The sequence below is a fragment of the Bombus pascuorum genome, chromosome 9, assembly GCF_905332965.1.
Source record: "Bombus pascuorum chromosome 9, iyBomPasc1.1, whole genome shotgun sequence".
NCBI classification, from domain to species: Eukaryota; Metazoa; Arthropoda; class Insecta; order Hymenoptera; family Apidae; genus Bombus; species Bombus pascuorum.
This window is the reverse complement of record NC_083496.1, coordinates 13559587-13577140: the sequence shown is the minus strand read 5'-3', so window position 1 is coordinate 13577140 and position 17554 is coordinate 13559587. Positions and strand designations below refer to the sequence as shown.

At 38.5% G+C, this 17554-nt stretch overlaps 1 protein-coding gene across 4 annotated transcripts in view; it reads left to right on the top strand.

The window, feature by feature from the left end:
- The window catches only part of LOC132910295 (LIM domain only protein 7), a 158983-nt gene that overhangs the window by 48368 nt on the left and 93061 nt on the right, over positions 1-17554 (top strand). The window contains exon 1 of one of the 4 annotated variants that reach the window (XM_060965866.1): positions 14044-14067. The exons of the other annotated variants lie outside the window; for them this stretch is intronic. The gene's annotated coding sequence lies outside the window, so the exon portion shown is untranslated. Of the gene's footprint in view, positions 1-14043; positions 14068-17554 lie in introns of those variants that run through there. 4 annotated transcript variants of the gene reach the window in all.

Sequence of the window (17554 nt, the reverse complement as noted above, 5' to 3'; positions counted from 1 at the left end):
AAACTAAACCGTTTAGATTTACGTACGACAAATCACTGATTTCCATTTCGAAAAATTCGACATATTCTCCAGTACAACCCACTGCGATCAATTCCAAGATCTAAGCCTTCTATAATTTATACTACCTATCGCAAAGTCATCTTACCCACATCACTAGCCAGCCCACAACACGCTATACAATCTCAGAAACCTTCGATTTCTCAATTCGCATTTACCTGTACTTGTACCTGTAACGTTCAATTTCTCTCAACCGAGCCTCACTGTCCTCGGTTACGATACCGGCGTTCGTATTCAGGAATCTACATAATCCTAAAGGTACACGACAGATTTACCTTCTGCGTAAGGTACGCGGTCTCTACCGATCGTCGATAGCGATTGTTACGAGTCCATCGAATAGGGATGCAGCAATCTTCGTGGTTTGATTATCGTGGTCGTACGGGCGAGTGCTGCTAGTTTCCCACGGGCTGCTGGTGTGGAAATGCGTGCACATTGGTGACAAGCCTTTCGTAAGGACGCACTTCTTACGAAGGTAGCCCCGTTCGAGCGATAACTCCGGTAGTGCTCTCGATGCATGCTTGTTCCTCGTAGACAGCTTAAGCTGTGTACATACTATGCAAACTCAGACATTTTTTTGTTTAAGGAAGGACTGTGGGAATGGTAGTTTCGAGATTCAAGTTCAAGATGTATTATGAGTAGACGGGATGCATTTATCGGAAACATGAAAGTGTAAAAATATATAGAATGCACAATGCGATACGTAGTATGTAAAAAATATATAATATGTTTAAATTATAATACACGCTATAATATTTAGCGAATAAAACTATTCTTTAGCCTTGTAACTGTACTCACAGAAATATGAATTTACGTAAATGCCCGTTGTAATCTTTCCTGACCCAATAATAATTCCTTCTCATCCTCATCTCTATAGTTGACAGTACAGTAACAACCTATAATTTCGAGTTAGCTTTTAACACTTTCTATATCCTGTTTCCACCCAACATCTGCGATATAATCTTCCAATCGAAGCCTGAAAACCTAATTCTGTGAAAAGTGGTTTAGCCGCGTGAAATCAAAAATTGCAACCCCTTTTCCACGAATATCCTTGGGACACCTGTCAGTCCTTGGACAACAAGTACTCTCACCAACGATACAATCGATTCGTTAGATCCACGTCCTAGATTTTTTGTTCCAATATGCACACAGCTTTAAACGCGTGGTCGTTGCACGTGCACGTCCTTCGAGCGCCGCTTGGCGCCGGCCTGGACTCGCGTAATTGCCGTATTATGCGAATTCTGCGGGAACGTTCCTGCGACGTGTCGACGTTTACCGATTTTTCGAATTCTTTTCTACCGTGGACACTCGTCGAATGTCGTCATTCTCCGCCGAGAAACGCCACTTTTAATGTAAATCCCGATCGCATTTTTACGATAGCCTTGGATCGAACGTTTCCCCTGTTTTCTATGATTTAATGGCGAATGGTTCTAGTTTTATTGCTTGAAATGGCGTAGGCAATGATTTCAGATTTAATAGAAAAGTGAGTGTTGGTAGAATGGTTCGATAGTTTGATAATATTAAATACCTTTTCCATTATATTTAAATATCTTTTATTATATATATTTAAATATCTTTTAACATTATTTTCTACAACTTGAATTTTCATTTAAAAAATGTTATTTCTTTACACCAAATTGGAACACCATGTGTGTATTCCAATTTAAATATTACATTGCTTTGATAAAATGATACTGAATTATTTTGGTATGTCATACTTATAAAGTATTCCATGTCGATTGGCGAAGAAACCAGTAGCTTAACGCTCTGTCAGGTTTAACCAGGCGCATGAATACCATGGCGAATTTGAGGTACACCTACGAAATGTCAACTAGTTTTCAAACAACTCGCTCCAGAGTTTAATTACCATGTGGAAAGTTGCTCGACTCGATCGAGTCGTTAGCCGTATAAAAATAAGCTTTTTCACATTTTTGCCAAGCTCGATGTTCGATGTAGTTAGTCGAGATCAGTGTTACGAAGTGTTGCCATCGGAACGGAACAACTTGTCACAAACTGTTCAAAATTTGATTCGAATGATACTCCAATTTGAGTGATATCGTTTCCTACACGATACTCGCAGCTTTGACAAAAACTGTTTACATCTATATAAAAGTGCATTGATATTACCATCGTCATTAAATTGTTAATCTCAAATGTCAGATTTAATAATCAATCACGTAGTATGAATCATTACATACATGGCTTTTATGTTCTTCCATATATTTGAAAATTCAAATCCAAGATTCTTCCCACTACGTTCTTTTACCTTTATGAGAAAGGTAATTGTGAAGAAGCGTTTGTTCAAACTGCCACCAGTTCTCTTACAAAAGTCTTTAGAGGTTTCTTACACGTGTTCTCGTACTGCCGCCAATGTGTTGACACCGGAAACATACCTGCAAGTTTATGCATATGTATGGAACGGTACGATGTCGCGTCCTTGCGTTTCCTCTCGAACGCCACTCCTCTTTCGTTCACTCGTTGATTACATTCACTCTCTTCTCTCGCTGCATACCCTGAAGATCACTGACTCTAGCATTTTATTACGCGTCCTTGCTTCGTATTTTTTCTATTAGGTGATTTACATTGGTCATCTTTAGTTAAATTAAATCCTTAGATTATACTTGTTATTGGATTGATTACCGGACAGATGACATATGTAAGTATGTGAAACGGAATTTTAGAAATGTTGAACGATCTTTTTTATAGTTTTAGTAAAATAGTGAAATCTTCTCAACGCCTCTTCTATAGCTTCCCTATTTTCGAATCCTTAATTGTCGGTACTTAAACAGATTGCGTACATGGTGGACTATAGTTGGAATTATTCATTATTGCGGATGTCTTCTGTTCTCAATTATAACGGGTTCACGAAGCACTTATGAGAAAACAGTTAACATTAGCGAACCCCAAAGGCATTCTGTATACATAGCAACACTCGTTATATATTTTATCATAGCGCATCCAAACCATCACTTCGTCATTCTTCCCATGTTCTATTCATTAAGAAACTATCAGTGCACTACGGGACCGAATTAATCATCTTCAACCCACAATCAACCGCGCTTACATGTCACATCGCATCACGTTTACTCCCATCCTCTACACTCATCAACGGAAGAATAATCTCGACTGTTGGCAGAACACCGCAGGCTAAAAGTTTCGAATTACTACCTGTTCCATGTGCAAGAATTTAATCCAAAAATTGTATCCAACTAAGAAACGACCCAACGTTTTGACCACTAGCGTATCTAGTATACGACGATTGGATGAAAACTGGAAAATATATCGGTGCGAATCGGACGACCCTGGTGCGATCCAGGTGTTCGAGGAACGCAACGGCAGAAATATCGACGGTAAATCGACGAGAAAGTGCCGCGCACGATCCTCAAGATCCTCCACGTGGATAAGATCGTAACGCGGAACGCAATCGAGCTTCCAGAATAGCGAAATTCCCAGCACGGATCGCGTCCCAAGGCTTAATGGTTTTCGCGCGATTTATAAAGCATCTTTCGCCGCTCTCTTTACGAGACAACCGTATAAGGACGTGGCGAAGAGAATCTCTAGCGTAACAGGCGTGCAGAAAATTTACGACAGGGCAAAAGATCGGAGACGACGAGCTCGAATGGTAATTCGATCATGGAAAAGCGGAGCCGAAGTCGAACCGATAATCGCGTGTATCGGCGCCATTGCGATGCACAACTCGTCACGGTATGTAAATCGATAATATAAATTGCACGAAAGCGAGCCCGTTTTCCATACACACCGAGAATATTGATGTTCTTCTTCGTAGAATTCGCTTTCCATCCTCGCCATAGGTGTGAAGGAATATGGAAATGTAGCGTCGTTTTATAGATCCGGAATATTTACTTGTAACTGGTAGATTGGCGATTGAAAGATTATACACAGGAAATTGACGGATAATTAAAATTGGTAATTTCGTTACCATAGAAATCTTATAAAACTTCTCGCGATTAAAGAACTTTTTGTTGGATCAAAAGTAGCTGATGCCATGTATCAATGAAAGACATTGCATTGATTCTTCCAGTACTTTCGTTAAAATTGACATAATGAAATTACAAAATAGATATGAAATAAGAAGAAAAACTTGACGGAGTTTGGAATCATATTCCAGCATTATAATTTCCGGAAGTTTTTAAGATGGATTGAATTATATTTTTCATAGTAAATATTCTCGCAGTTCTTATCAAATATCTTATTTCAAAGACACGCCTTTTCAGAACATTTCATCGACAACTTTATGGTATTTAGAATTCTTAGAGAATCGTACGACCTTTTAACTAGAACACATCTTACGACAATATATAATAAAAGAGAGTAATTAAAATGTCATCATTGATCATTTCGAGTTCGTACACGAAGATAGAAATCTAAATTCATTCTCGTTACTCGAAACGAGCATGATTTGCGGGGACGATGAAATTCGTGTTGCAACCTCGGCAATGTATCGATGTCAAGGCCTCTTGTTTTCACTGTAATCTGCGGAGTGTTAGTTGTGTGTTTACGCGTTAACCAGCCGGTATTTGCAAGCGAATTCGCGATCGTCGCGAGCGAAACACGTAATTTTCGTGCTCGTTTGCGGGAGAGAATCGATCGTGCACGCCTACAATCTCGAATACGGACAGCTCTCACACGTACACTGTCGGTGTACGATCATCATAGCTCGTGATCGTTTGGCGATTGTCGTCGGCGTCGTTTTCACCGGCCAAATTGGCCATTCTCGAAACAATCGGCTCTCGATCGTGCCGGAATTTATCGCGTTCACGTAGCTCGACACTCGTCGCGATTTCGTCGAACAATGCGACGGATTGTCCAATCGAAAGAACGAAATCCCACTCGTTAATTCGGTATTTCCGCGGCCGTGTCTTGCGCTCTCCTCGTAATTGGATTCTACAGACCTTTTTGGGATAAAGGGGGATCTGTTCGACGTTTTTGGCAAGGTAAACCGCAGACCGATTTTAATTATATCACGATGAATTGTGGTCTGAGAGATTTGGTGAACTGAAAATCGGGGTAGTGTAGGTTAAAATTCGAAGAATTGGAATTTAATTCTGTGTTTTAATTTCCGAAAGTATGTATTACGTATTTGTTTAGTTAAATCGTAGAAAAGTCGTACAAACAGCGGCTACAAAATGTATCTGCACACCATTGTATTTATTATAGATATTTACAGACTAATTAACTAGGTTCAAGTTTATATTAAATTTCGTTTGGTAGTATTTTGGCTATAAAAATTTGATGCCAAGAAAATGAAAATGTCCAATATGATATGAAAACACTTCAAATACTTCCTGTAACTACTACACGCATAGGATCAATTCCATAAATTGAGATACAAAGAAAAATGACAATTCGAATAAAACTTTTATAATTTAATGAACCTTGAGGCAATGTAATAAATTATGCTTATGTTTCTCATTTGTATAGCTTACGAATATATAATTTATGCGATATTATCTGTTATTAACGATAACTTATGGTAGTGCATATTGCAGTGCAAGACAATTTTGAAAATCGCAAGAGAGCGCGAGAAGGCTGAATATTGTTGCAATAATTGTTCGCAAGGTTGCATATAAAAATCTTCAGATGTATAATTGAGACTGATGAGAGGAAATTAACCTTTTTCGAGCACATCTATCAATATCCATCCTATTTCTAATATTACGCAATTTTGAAATCAATCATTTGAACCTTTTAAATACAAAACGTATAATTTAAAAGAAATTTCTAAACCTCCATAATTATCATCCACTCTTCTAACTATTGGAATTTAAAAAAAATTCATCTCCACAAAAAACGAACATTGTATTAATATTATTTTATTTTCTGTTACAGGTGAGTAACACGATGTTCATTTACGATTAACGTAGGAAAAAAGCCAACCACGAGGATAATACAGTAAGCAATGAAACAATCGTGCCATATATTATCCGGGAACGTTTATACGATATGCCAAGAAAATTATCGTTTCGCCGATAACTATTCATTCGTATTCTTCAACTATATTTTGCAACGGACTGCGCTTGAAAATCCTTCGGTGGAATCCGCGAAAAACATTCCTCCTTTCAACGTATTATTTCGCAAAAGGGAAAGACATCGGCTTAGGCCAGTCGCGTTGAACTTTTGAAGCAGACGAAAGGAAAAATTGCACGGGCGAAAGGTCGCGGCGAATAAGATAGAAGGACGGGGAAGTGAACGTCTCTGGACGTTTCTATGCGTTCTAAGAGAGACAGAGAGAGAGAGAGAGAGAGAGAGAGAGAGAGAGAGAGAGAAACGAAGGATTGGGTGTGATCGAGAAAAGTATCCCCCTCGGAGCAGAAATTCCTTCTTCGATCGTGTACTTTTGTGTCCATAGAGGGGGCAACACAATCGATGATTACGATCAGAAATGATGGTTCGAATGTCGTCGATCGATAATTTCGTTGCGGTACGCCGGAAGACAATTGTGCAAAACGTGAGCCGCAGGCCCGATTCGTCCGTAGAGAATTATTAATGACATTTCGTTCTGCTGGATTGATTCGAGATTGCGATGCGCCGCGGTTAATTGATGTTACGATGCGGGATAGACGTAGAGAAGGAAGAGGGCTTTCATTGTGTTCTTTTCGTTTTGTGATTGATTGTTTGACGACAATAGACGCGTGTGTCTACGGTGGCGCTTTAATTAAAACATAAAACAACGAGAGATGCATGTTGAGTTTAAGCGAGGCTCGAGAGTGTTTTCGTTTATTCCGTTTTTATTAGCTATTAATACATCGACGATACTTACGGTGCAACCTAATTATATTAACGAATAGCCAATCTAATACTCCTGTGGCTATAAATGATTAATTTATAGACTGTGATTTTTTAAAAGCGGATAACATAACTTTTATTATTTACTATAACATTTATACATATATAATCCTTTTATATTATATTATTGAAGTATTAAAAATGCTAAATGGAATATATCATATATACAATAAACTATATAATGTATAGCCAATATGTATATAACGATGTTAGTAAAACAGACGTGTTTCTATTAAAGATGGTCATGATATAATATAAAACTTGTTGGAAGACTAAATTCGACGAATAGTGGAGGTGTCTTTATCGTCGCGTTAAAAAATAATAATACTCAAAAGCCGTCCTCGATCAAGATCAAGTTTTATTCGGGTAACGAGACCTACATGAGCGGACGTAAGAATTACAGATGTTATCTATCGGAAGACACGTGTATGCACTTTTGTACGTTCCAGATGCATGCTCATTGCAAGTTATGCCATATGGCGGACGAGTTTATCGGTATATCGTGATCTCGACGATTCCTCTGGATCCACAACAAGAGAATCCACACTCGATGACCAGTGTACTCCGTTTGTCCTTGAACTCGTCCTCAACAAGGTCCGAACCTGCTTTCCTTTCTTGTCCTCGTATTCTGTACTCGCGCCTCTTGTTCTTCCTCGCCTCCCTCGAATCTTATCTTTACGTTCATTTGCATTCGAATAAGCACGCCCCTCGCGTCTAACAGCAGGTAGCGAATAATTGCTCGTTTCGATACGGCGAGTTACTTTTTCAAGAAACGATGTACCTACTCTCTAAGCATTTTTTAAAAAGTTGTCCTTTCAAGAAAATCTCTTTTCTTCCTCTTGTCACTTTTTAGTGAACGTAACGATCGTAAGAGAATGATTTTCTTTACGCTATAATACGTATGATAAAAATGTACATTGGCTACGAAAAGTATTGACACACGCCCTTATTTTCTAATGACAGGTTCTTTTCAAGTTGTAAATGACACCAAGTATCGTTATAAACAGAAGAAAAAAATTTATTAGATGCGCGATTAAAGAGACTGGGGGAAACAATGTGTTCTTGCAACCCTCCGAGACGTTTAATCGAGTTGCAGCTGCGTTAAATCGCAGACCTACCGGAATAAGCCAATTATTACTATACACGGGAAAATTTAACTTGTTGTCCGAGTTAAACGTTTTACGGGAGTCGCGCCCGTGGTAATGAAACCGGTGAAAAACTTTCATAAAAACGAGGGTACAGATAGATTCCGCAATTAATCAACGGTTAAGAATTTTCATGCTCATTATATGTAACGACAGCGTGTTATTAAATGAACTACAAGTAATTACAAGAAATTGGGTAAAAGAATTCTTTAATATAAAGAAACCAATCAACCCAAACGTGTCAGCAAGTTTCTAATTCTACGAGAAGCCCTGGAAAACTGTGCTTCCTACACTATTTCATTTACATAGATTTCCCCAGAAACGATCACCTAATGCAAATAGTCCTACCCAATCGATCACCATCTTACCGATCGATCTCAGAATCCGTAATGAATTAGCAATTTGTTTGCGAAATGCAGGAACGAATTATTACACCTTGAGTCCCGTCCGAGTCCACATCACCCTTCTCCACAATCAAATGCCAACACGTGTACTTTTATCCGTGACTGAATCACTCAAAGGTTACGTAGAATAGTATCCGCGTGGAAGTGGAATTTCGAATGTTCAGTCAGTATCCATTAATAATCTCGCACCAAGAGTGAAATCGTGGACGAAAAGGAGGAAGGGGAGGAGGACGCGTAGAAAGGGAAAGAAAGGAACACGCGTCGTGATGGAAATCTGCACGGGCTGAAATTACGCTTTGGCGATCGAACATTCGCGCGAACCAGCCGATCCGGTCGCGCACATGCGTTCCCTCGAACGCCCGAGTCGTCTGCGCGCGCGCGCTTTGAAAAAATCGCTCGTGGAATTTCTACACCGGCAAGGACGACGATAAATCATAAAATATCTGTAAACGGTGCCCGTCCGATGCTAGAGGGGCCGCGCCTCTCTCTTTGCTCTTTTATATAATACCGGCGGGGCAGACCACGAGCGGTTGTATATGTCGATCCTAACCACGTATTACGTGAAACACATGTAGAACGAGGGACGAGCAAGAAGCGGAGAGAGGTCGTGAGGCGCTACCGGATGTGCAGCATGGCCGTGCGATCCACAGGCTGGACGATCGACGATGCAACTGACGAATAATACGTGTATTGATGGGAATCGAATTGTTCTTCAAAAGGGATGGAAACGAGATTGTATTTACATTATGCGAAGAAAGGATTTGGGCTTGGTCGTTGACAAAACATTTCTTTACAGGGTATGTTCCTGCAAATTTGAAGAATATTGAGATGTATGATTATTTATCAAAAAAATAATGAAAAATTTATGAGAAGTACGCGTAAACTATAAAATGTTAAATGATGATTGATAGAATCCACCATATGAATAGCTGGTTCCTTTACAGCTTTATTTCTTTTGTATGGTGATTGCTGTAATAATGGAACAAAGATGGCTTTGTACGTGTAACAGAGATTTTTCTGCGTTGTAGATTTTATGGCAATTATAGGGTTTTTCAGAAACCTTTGATGTGAAAATTGTTATGGAAATACACGATAAATGGAAGAGTATCCGCTATCAACTAATAGCATTCGCTACTCAAAACAACTAAAAAATATATAGCAAACCGACCTGATCATTGAAAATAACGTTAAGTATCTGAAGCAGTTGTAACTGCAATAAAATTTAACTACTAAGAAAGGAGAAGAGAAAGAGGAGATGTGTATTCCTTTAGTTAAAAACAATAAAACTTTAACCGTGTTTATAGGAAGAAAATAATTCCGTTGAAATTCTCGTTTAATTTGTAATCACGGATTATTTTATGCTGCCTCCTTTCTTATCCGGATCAAGATCGAAAGAAGGAACTAAGGAAGTTTCGACATACTGATCGACAGGTAGAAACTGCAAGCCGAGCAGGTAAATGTGGCCGAGGCAGGTTCAGAAGCTGGCAACTGATCATTAACAGGTTTTACGAGCGAAGATGTTGCTAGACAAGGCACAGTTTTTCTCGTATCAATCATTTTCTTTTTTAATTTAAATCAAGAAAAAAAAATGAACTTGTTTCCTCGTAACGATCGTATCTGCCATTTGCTTTCGACATTGCAAATGAAAATTTCATTTGACGGGTAATCGGGTTGCATTACGGAGACCGGCAGAGAAACGAAAATTGCCGTGAAACCTAAATGCGCGGATACCTACTCTCGAAGCATCTTAAAGGTAACCGGTATGCATATCGATTTATGTAAAATTCTCTAAAGTAACTACAACCATCAAGTATCTCATACGCTTTAACATAAACCCTAACATAAAGCTTCTACTTACGTATCCCTCGTACCGAGAAGTTGTACGAACAACATTCGCGTAGCTAATATCTATCGTGTAAAAATCGAACCTACCAGAACGTAATTATACGAAATATTTTATAGGCGATATATTTCATTATGCGAACGAAATTCAATTTATAAACGATTTCACAATTACACGGTTTTCTTCGAGCACACGAAAACTTGCTCTGGATATACCAAACGTAAAAACAAATTGAGAGATATGTATATAGAATATGCAAAATTCATGCAAATATCAATTGTACCAGAATTTAATTATACAAAATATTTTATCGACGATATCATGCGGTCAAGATTGAATTTATTGACTATATGGAACAATTACACGGTTTTCTCTTCTCCAAGTGCATCTCCAGAACTAACATATTCGATATGCAAAATTCATGCAAAATCCTACCGTAACGCAATTATACAAAGTATTTCATCCACGATATACATATATCATCACTCGAGCAAAATTCAATTTATCGACGATAGCCAGCGATTACACGGTTTTCTCGGATCATACGAACCCTTAGTATGTCCACGCTAATTGTAAGTGTAATTCCAGCATCGCTATCGATATATTCGTAGGCTTAACATTCTACTGGCGTTACGTGCTCGCTAAATCATCGGTGGTGATATATTTCATCATATCCGACTCGTTAGACCGCGACGAAGAAACGGTGGACGTGTCCCGAACTGGTTCAGCAACAAGCTCGATCGACACTCAGCCGACACAGTTCGCAAGAAAATCGTGTCTGGGTCCAGCGTCCTGTGGCGCGCGTCGAAACGAGTTTAATGCGGGAACGCCGGGAAAGATGCACCCCATCCCTCGGGTCTCCACAGCCATGCTCTCCACCTCTAGGACCTCACAGACGCGCGGCGTGCTTGGAATCTCGTGGCGAGAATCGACACGGCGCTGGTCGGTGGAAAACGTGAGCGGAAAGTTGTCGACTAAGTTGCATCGAGTCTCTGAATCGAAAGAAGGGAGAACGCAATGAAACAGCTAATGGTTACACCGTGAGAAGCGGTCCGCTCGAGATTGAAGCAAGAAATGATTTATAAGTTGCTGTTCCACAGCGGTTAGCGTGTAAACGACGCTCCTCGAGTGGACGCGTTCGCTGCAGGGCGCAGCAAGAGCCACACGAGATAATTACCACGCTGTTTGACCAATGCATTATCCACGTTACTTAATCGACGTTACGCGACTTTTTTGCCTGTGTTTTTGCCTATGTCGTCGATTACCGGTTCCTGTCAATGCGGTGATGTCTCTGGCGTCAATAGACACACGCGAAGAGTGCAAGGAAAGTCGACGAGCAACGGAAATCGTAGACCAAATCGCGATGCTCAACGACGTGAAAAAATCAGCTGATGTCAAGGAGGTCTCGCACGGCGAGCATTAGTGGAAATACGCATCGGAAAATTAGCTGAGAATTAGCAGCGATGATTGATCAGCGGCGCTCGCGAAAGTGTGCCGTTTGGTACGAAGAATTGATGATGCGTTGAATTGGATTGAATCGAATTAAGCGCTTTCAAGTCCTGCGATCTTTATGTATTGAATTGAAGATACGAAAATTATGAAATTAAAAGATTTGAAGATTTAAAAATGCAAATGTTAAAAAATTTGAACATCAAAGAATCTGAAAATTTAAAGGTTCCAATATTTCAAAATTTAAATATCGATACATCTGAAAATTTGAATATTGGAAAATTCGAAAATAAAAACTTAAAACATTACCTTTATTCCCTTATCTACTATCGGTCACTTAACGTTTCATTTCCAACGCATTTTTACGTTAATCAAGCATCTACGTATTTCAAATAGTTTATTCAATCAAATATCCTAATTAAAATGTACAAATGCTCGTTTGTTAAAATATTACCCTGATCGGTATAAAAAGAGCAATGTCATATTTCCTAACAATGGACTGGACCGAAGTGCAAGCGTGTCCGAAGGAGGGTTCTCATAACGGAACGAGGGACCCGTTTTCTCCCTCGTTGTTAATCTTTTTTTTCATCGCCTGTTGGTCAATTTATCGGACGCTCCTGTAAACGACCTTGCCGGAGTGGAAGGACGATCGAAACGACTCCCGGAATGCATCCGCTCGTGACCTTCTTCTCGGATGCACCGGTACCGAGGCGCTGATGCATACATGCACCTGCAACGGGTTTCGGCGTAACCGGTCGTAGACTTTAGGACTTTCACCTGGTATCGACGTACAACGATCCCAGCAAAAGCAAACTGACGCCGTCTTAACGGGACGATAATGTTGGATTATTGTGTGCTATTCGATCCACCGACGCAGCGGCTTACAGAAGTATTTAACTTGCTATAGAAACTTTTATGTGTATATTGTTTGTGTTATATGTTAGCATTTTGAAGTTCTATAATACTATAAAGTACAATAATGAAATATGACTACCGTGATTAAAATTTGAAGTGAATCTGAAAATGTATCGAGAAGTTACACAACATTTACTACAAATATACATTCGGTAAAAAAGTAATATACAGAATTGTACTTATCAGAAGTTGGTTTTAAGGAAATGTTTCTTTATAATTGAAACAAAGGTTTTGAAATTTTGCTTCGTTGTAGCGAAAGTTAATTGAAGAAGTTAAATACACTTCATGTTTCTTGTCAAATTATTCCCATGTAATGGAATAATTAAGATAATTAAAATAATTATAGATGAAAAATATATTCGATAATTATTCTTCGTAATTATCAAAGTTGGGAATAAGATTTTGACGTTGCTCCTAGCAGACAGAAGCGAACCAATCTTAACTCAACCGGCTATGAATCGATACCTTATACGTGCAGCTGACGCGATTACTGGATTTTCTCCTAATACGGATTTCTACGCTTTGTATCGTCTCGTAAACTCCCACTGCTGTCGTGGCTACAGTTCCAGCTGGTATATCGGGAGAAGCAAGGGAAAGATCTGGTTTCTCCGCGGTTGAGAAAACGAAAAGCTTTCAGGAAGGAAAGGAAACTGTTTTTCAACGGGACGTTGCCTACTGACGCAATGTTTTCAGCAAACTCTAATAAGGCAAACTCGATAAACAGATGATCTATCAAACATTTTTATCTCCTTATTACACCAAACACTATTAAACAGAAATTATTTTGGGCTTCTTTTTCTCCAAATCGACGCAATAAATGAACGTTAAGTTTTTGTTTCGTAAAATATTCCTTCATAACGTAATATTTTGTAAAACATTCGTGCAAAATTGTATTCATAAAATATTCAAAATATTTTTAAATCAGTCACAAGTGTTAACAACATAATTTAACAATTATTTCAATGAAATCATTTTGCATACAACGCATTTTTTGGCTATGATACATAATTTATCGACGATCGTGTTGCGCGTTTAAAATGCTTAACCAAGGACTCTGGTGTCAATACACATTAAAGCATATTTAAATAAACGTACATATGTATAGCGTACTCTTACAACTCACACTGAGCCTTGAAACAGCACATTCCAAAAACGTCAAACATTACTCTTTTTTCGTTTGATTCATTGCACGAATGATTATTTTTCTGCCAAATATAACGATTGGATACGGTTCTTCGAATTCCTGAGGGCTGCCACGATTGAATTGCTGCAGAAATATTCCGCTAGGCTTATTTTGAAAGCACTCACCGATGGCAGTAACCGTCCATGGTGACTGTTTTGGTAAAGCGGCGGTGTTATTTCCAGGAATTCCAAAACTTTGGAATTCGTGCGTGTCTGGATTCGGAGGGAATGGATTTACAACTGTCATGGTCAACGCTGTAGATATGCGGTAGGTCAGCACAAAGATTTTATAACTTATTGAAATATAGTTAAATAACTTTGTTTAAGATAATTCGTCGATATAAAATTAAAATATCAGAATTATAAATCATAATGATAGAATATATTATATTATTTTACATCGGTGATAGAGAAATTCTGTTTAGTAGAGGTAGTAGTTAATCATTCAGACGTAGAGGCTGTTATAAATTTGTAAATTCTATTTAAATCAATTCAGTTTTTTTAACTATTGAACTATGAACAACTTTGAACTATGATCTTTTCTTTTCCTTTATCCAAAAACTGATTTTCTTCATTAAGTAATTTACATCGACAGATTAAATACATTAAATGAAATTTGATGATACATTATTAGTTTCTAGAAATGCCGAGAAAGGTTACATTTCACCTTTGCTATAGAACTCATCGTGTGACTTAAACTTATTAACAATGATGCGTTAATAAGTTAAAAAAAAGTAGGAAGGTCAATTGCTTGTATGTGAAATTAAGTAATCCTTTCCTCAAAAGCATCTTTTATTTCCTAGAATAAACAGCCTTTGACACTAATCGTGCAAATAAAACGAATTAACTATTCTTTGACAATAATAAAATAAATTTACCATAGCATATAAATTATGCTTTGATATTTTGTTTTTCTATTTCCTATCCCCCCCACTTTTTTTACGAAGATATAATTGTTTTTAAGCTTTGTCAAATGATTTAAAAATCACAAGAAAATCGGGTTTACGCTGTTAGGATCTGTTTCGAATCGATGATTATCAGTCTCAAACGGGAATCGAAAAAGATCGATCATCGCAGTGAAACAATTCGTACATTGTTTTGTCATGAAACGTTTAATTTCGGCCCGGAAATCCCGCATGGCTGGTCTCGACCATATTCGAAAGGCCCAACAGCTTGAGCAGCTGATGGGTCACGGTACGAAAATAGGCGGGCGATAGTTATTTCGGGTCCCTTTATTCCACCGTGGTGCTCGTACGGCGAGATCGTTACCGAGCTTCGGTTAGACGAAGATTTGTTGTTTCTCGCCCACACGCAAGTTTTCACGGAACGACGCGCTTTGAGAGGCTTCGATCGCCGTATAAAACTACCGGTGCCGCCTCTTCAAAGCTCGACCCATTTTCCATGGAATGGAAATCCGGTAGGAAACTTAACTCCTTCGCCGCGAAACGTATCTGTTTATCCGATTAATTGAAACCCGCCGCGGATCGCATGCACCTGTACATCCGTGTTTACCCGTTATTAGAACCTTGATACGCCGATATTATTGCAGTTGTCTGTTTGTTTATGAACACGATAGCCCTTCTTTTAATGATATCTGTGTTGATGTTTGAAGAAAGCAATGATATAAAAGTATTATAAAGGTCTAAAAGATTCTATACGACATTTACGCTGTCAAGTTAAGGTAACGTGTTTCGGCATATTTTTGATTTTCGAATTACCAAAAGTATGCAAATGTCCTACGATAGTTATACTCCACTGTCTTCTTAAAGAAATGTAAAAGACATGTAGAAATATGGATACACAGAATATTTATTAGAAAAATATTCATACTTTAATTGAAAGTTCCACAATTCAAATAAATATTTCAAAGTTTTCAAATCGCAAGATAAGAGCCACAGAATAATTCTCCTGCTTCTTTTCTCCAAGTAAGCTACCAGTATCCTCCATCAGCTGTAGAAGATCCACTCGAATAATAATTCAATTCTTATGCCGACGGATTATCTAACCCTTTCATATGTTCTTCTCAAACTCGCTTTTTCTCAATCTAACAGATGTTCACTAACGAATAATGAGTACTTTCGAATCTATGTATGTCGTCTTGTCAAGATTTGCTCTCGAGTCCGTAGAATCCGCTCGCTTTTCAAAAGCGACAATGAATAGAAGGAGGAGCGCGTCCTCTGTATTCCCATACAAAAGGCATACGAATCTTTTCAGGATTCTTTGTGGCATAGACTCGAACGTTCTAGCGGGATCATCCTTCTGCGCGTTATTTTCTATTCGCGGGCTCTTTGTGCGTCGCTCCTTGTGGCCCACACAAGCATGTAAATATTCCACGACCTGTAACCAATCACCAATGTTCGCAACCGTACAGGGAAGTTGTTCAAAATGATTCTCATGCATGAAATACGAGCGTTTTCGAAATTTTCCTCTTGCAATTATTTCTGCTCGGAGTTGTTTTTGTGTTATGAGTGATTTCTTTGTTGAATACTGTAGGAAAATGGATTGGATAGGAAGTTATAGTATAGTTATAGTAGTAGTAGTTATAAAGTCGACGTGGATATTATCAAACTTCTGTAATTGGTGATAGGAATTTTTTCTTTTGAGGTTGATTTCTAGGATGTTAGTTCGCTTTTTGTAGTCACGTACTTTTTTTACGTTCGCTAAGCATTTCATTCAATTATTTTTACTATTTCAAACTTTCGAAAAATCCAAATTTCAGTTTCTTTAAAATTGATTAGTTTATTACAAAGGACTAATTTATTAATTGAATACGACATTACACAGAAAGTTATATTATTTTTTCTCGCTATGCAATCACCCAGTTAAAAAATTCAAACTAACGTTAAAAATTTCTTCTGTCCTACCTATAATTACCAACTAAATCCAGCAAACTATCGACTAAACGCTTAAGACTAACCGCTAACCAATACCCAATTATCCCCGTATATTAAGACTACGAGGATGCGGCCGTTCATCAAATAGCACGTGGGTGTGTTCGAGAAATCGGCACCAAAGGCGTAAACCGATTACTTGTTACATCGATCCATCGTGACCCATGGACTGTGCGGTCCATTGTGCTCTCCTTGGAAGTCATTAGAAAGTCGTCGGCTTGTTGCCGTTAATGAAATAATCGATAAATCGTGGTCGTTTTATCTGGAGCGCTGATAAATCCGGATCGGAGCACACGAGAACTTTATCGCCGACGACGAACATTTCCGTTTGCGAAAATTAACATACACGTAGAACCGAAAGGCGGATTACTTAACGCGATTTATGCTCATGTTCAGCTGAAAATTAACGCCCAAGGAACGTGGTCTCTCGTGTCTGGCTAGTTCCTACCACTTTGTCTGTTGCTCGAAATTAATATGTAGAAATTGCTGTCCGCGTAGATTTAGATGCACGCTCCGAGGCGATTAACGCACGCATGAAAGATGTTGAATTGCTTGGATGCTTCTTTAAGGGTTGTTCAGAGAAGTACAAATAGAACAACACAAATAGAGAAGGACAACGTAAGCAGTGACCAATACGGATGAGGATATAAATAAATGTATTAAAAGAATAATATTATTATTATATCTAATACGAAACTATAATTCAACGATAAGAAACAACTATCAAACCCCTATTCTCAGCTCTATACATTCAGTACTTAAAAATTTTTATCGACCATGAGCAGAGTCTGTTACAGCGATCCAACACGAAATCGATTTCAATTTCTATAAAGGCCCGTGTTCGACGCCTCGTGGCTGTTGCAC